At 35.6% G+C, this 3,812-nt stretch overlaps 1 protein-coding gene across 1 annotated transcript in view; it reads left to right on the top strand.

Moving 5' to 3' along the window:
* Window positions 1-3,812, top strand: part of LOC102488238 (attractin-like protein 1) — a gene marked incomplete at its 5' end in the record, with an annotated part of 503,763 nt that overhangs the window by 86,025 nt on the left and 413,926 nt on the right.

Genomic DNA, 3,812 nt, shown 5'->3' on the forward strand with positions numbered 1-3,812 from the left:
GGGAAAAAAAGGAATGAAGTGATAAAGAAGCGAAGAAATAGGAAGTAGAAGGAGAAAGGTAAAGGGAAGGGAGGGAAGCAAGAGAAGAATTTTTGACTCTATATGTCTCTCACACTGTCTAAAATATTACTATTTGGTCCTTTCCAGAAAATATTTGCGTAGTTTAGGTTAATACCTGATTAAAGCGTACTTAGGTTTTCCATAAGACATATTAGAATGTTCATAGCAGTACCATGATCCAGCTGTCTGTCAACCGTCAGGTGAGTAAAGAAATGGATTTTCCACACAACGGAATATTCAACACTGAGGATGACTGATATATAACTATCTTCAACACTATGGATATTTCTTTTAACTTTATTTATATATTTACTTATTTATTCATTTTTAATTTGACCAGAGAAGGATAGAGAGGTGGGTTGGGGAGAGGGGAGAGAGAGCCAGAGAGAGTGAGAAAGCAAGGCACCAGGTCCAGGTTGGCCATGTGGGAATCCAGTGCCCTTAACTACCATGCCACCTGGTGGCCCCAATATGGATAGTTCTAATAAAATACCGAGAGAAAGAATCCAGGCACAAAATAAGATGTATTATATGATTTTAATTTACCTAAAGTTCAAAACAACAATAATTTACTTTTTATTTCTTAATTTTTTTTTAATTAAAAAAATTGTTTTTGGAGAGGTTTTTGCTATAGGGTACATGCACTTGCCAGAAAGACACAGAGAGACTGAGAGACAGAAAACTAGAAATCACCTTCCCCCTCCCCTCCCCCACCCCGAGGGGGGATGGCCACACAACAATCCCTTCTCCTCCATTCTCCTCATGGGATCTCAGGCATGCATGCACATGTGCCCAGCATGAGTTTAAGTCATCAGGTTTGTGACACGAACCACGGTCGACTCTATGGGAGTCCAGCGACACAGCCATTATGCCAACTGTTGGTCTCTCAAAACAAAACTATTTAAAGGAATTAAAACTCAAGATAGTAGTCACTCTTACAGAGGCTAATGATGGAAGGTGACACAAAATAATTTATTTCTGAGATGTTTTATTGGGTTATTGTTTCAAATATGAGGGGACTTCAGAACATTCATAGAAAATGCAAGCGATGGATAAATTTCAAAAATTTTTTGCACCACAATAAACTCATACTTTAATTTCATTTTCCATGAACTTTCTGAAGTACCTTCATGCATTTAACTGATACTACATTTCTCATACAGTATGTTACATACTAAATATGGTTTACAATAGTTAAGTTATCTTTAATTTTTTTTTTAAACAGGAACATTATCATCAAACAAAAAAGTAGTAACAGCTGCTAGAGTGACCATCTGTCCTGGTGTGCCCAGGACTGAGGGGTTGCCTGAGGTGTGAGACTTTCATTATTAAAGCAAAGGACAGGGCTAACCATGTAGCACAGCATTTAAATTCTGTGCAAAGAAAGTTGGATCCCACATGGTTGACCTTGGTTCGAGTCCTGGCACTGGTGACTTGAAAATCACTGAGCACATGTGCATGCTTGCTTAATTTTGATGGGATAGAGAAATAGATGAAGGGAGATTGTGTGGCATGACCCCACCCCATTGGGGGTTATTTCTCTTTTTCTCTCTGTCTAATCAGCACCTGGACCTCCTATCAATGAAAAAGAACGTAACTGGGACAGTCTATGACAAACAGACTATCCATTGCTCTGATGTGACCCAATAAAAAAATGAGAAAAAAAATAGATGAATAGTTCTGTGACCCAATTTAACCACTTCACCCGGAAAAAAAAAATGAAAAAAAAATAGATGAATAGCTTTCAAGACATTGAGTGTTAGGCATCAAAAGCCAGTGATTCCTTAGAGACGTAAGCAAAGGAGATGAGCACTGTTGCTGGACCAGGTTAATGTCTAAGAGTGCAGTGCAGGCAGGAGGGTGGAACCTGAGCTGAGAAGACAGAACTGGGAGTGTAGGGAGGCCACTGCCACTAAATTCCTTGGGTGAAATACCAAGGAAGGGACCCTTTCAGAGAGAGAAGTTTCGAGAATAACAGGGGGTTACTTCTCAAATATTCAACTAACGAGTTCATGATTATGGAAAATTACTTGAGTCTATAGAAAGAACAACTTAAAAATAATAAAAGGGACAATCATCTAATAACACGCAGTGCTGAAAATGGCCCTTTCTGACCAGCTAGAGTGAAAAACATCATTATTCACTGGGCATCGGGTAGACTACCCAGAAGGGTTTTATTCTACTTGCATGAAAAACTTAGCACTGAATTAAATACTGCAGTCATTTCATATAACAAAGATTCAAACCTGACCAGAATGATCAAATTTTTGACTAGTCAAATTCCCGAACGAAGCAAAAAAAAAATATTTGTAGGAATGAAAAAAAAAAAAATACACAGTACCTAAAAAGGTAGTATTTAAAATTCACATTGTCTGTTATACAATAAAAAATAGTATGTATGCAAAGAAACAGAAAAATAGGACCCGTTGTGAGTAAGCAAAATCAAACAAAACTAACCTAGAAATGAAATAGATGTTTGAAGTAAATAAGGATAGTGAAACAATTATTACAACTTAATTATACATGTCTAAGAAATTAGATGAATTAAAAAAAAAATTAGATGAATTATTGAACATGGCAAGTAGAGCCTTAGAAAATATTAAAAAGACCAAAGTATAATTTATAGTGTCTATTGTAAGTTTTTTATACAGTGTATGAAGTGGTATAATGTTTAAAGGTAAACTGATAATTTGTAGATGTGTCTTCTAAAACATAAAATAACTACTAAAGTAAGACAAGAGTATCATAGCTAATGTGCCAAGAAAGAAGATAGAATGAAAAAATCAGCAATGACTCTAAAGGCAGAACAAGAGAGAAAGAGAGATACAGAATAAAAGGGACAAACTGTTAAATAGTGGCAAGATGTTACGTTTACGCATAGTCATGTAAGTAAGCATGCTAAATGTAAATGATATAATCAACTTAATATAACACTGAAATTTTCATAATAGATAAAAATTAAAACCCAACTGTAAGTTATTTTTGAGAAACTTACTTTAACTATAAAGCTGCTAATATTGTTTTTTAAATGATTTATTTAATTTTATTCATTTATTTTATTTTAATTTGACCAGAGAGAGACAGAGAGAGAGAGGGAGAGTGAGAGTGGAAGGAAGAAAGCAAGCCACCAGGTCTGGGACTCAAACCATGGTTGGCCATGTAGGAGTGTCCAGAGCTTTATCCACCACGCCACCTGATGGTCCTCAAGTTGCTAATATTTTAAAAGTAAGAGGATGAAAACATATGTACAGTGCAAATACAAATCAAGAGAAAACTGCCTACATTAATGTCAAACATGTTTTTCCTACATTCAAGAGTAGGAGATCATATAAGGAAGCTGGTAATTTATAGGCTATTTTGTAATTAGGCCTACCAAAGATCATTTCTAGTCTGTTTCTAAGTTTACTCTTCCCTTTTCCCCTTCATATTGTTATTTGCTCTTAATTTCCATCCCACTAATATTTTATAAATAAATATAAACAATTCACATCCATATCCGTATGTATTAATAAAAACATATATACAGACACACATACACATGTTATTTATTTGAAGAAATCTAAGTATGCTTCTCTGTCTTCTATTTATCATCTGTCTATTTATCTGTCTATCTAAGATAATCTTAAGGAATTGGCTCACGCAAAATTTTTTTTTTTTTTTGAGAGATTTTCACTGTAGGGCGCGTGTGCTCGCCAGACAGACAGAGAGAGACATAGAGACAGAAAGCGAGAAATCACCCCCCAGGGGGGATG

This window comes from Tupaia chinensis, unplaced genomic scaffold (genome assembly GCF_000334495.1).
Source record: "Tupaia chinensis unplaced genomic scaffold, TupChi_1.0 Scaffold143963_1, whole genome shotgun sequence".
Lineage (NCBI taxonomy): Eukaryota > Metazoa > Chordata > Mammalia > Scandentia > Tupaiidae > Tupaia > Tupaia belangeri.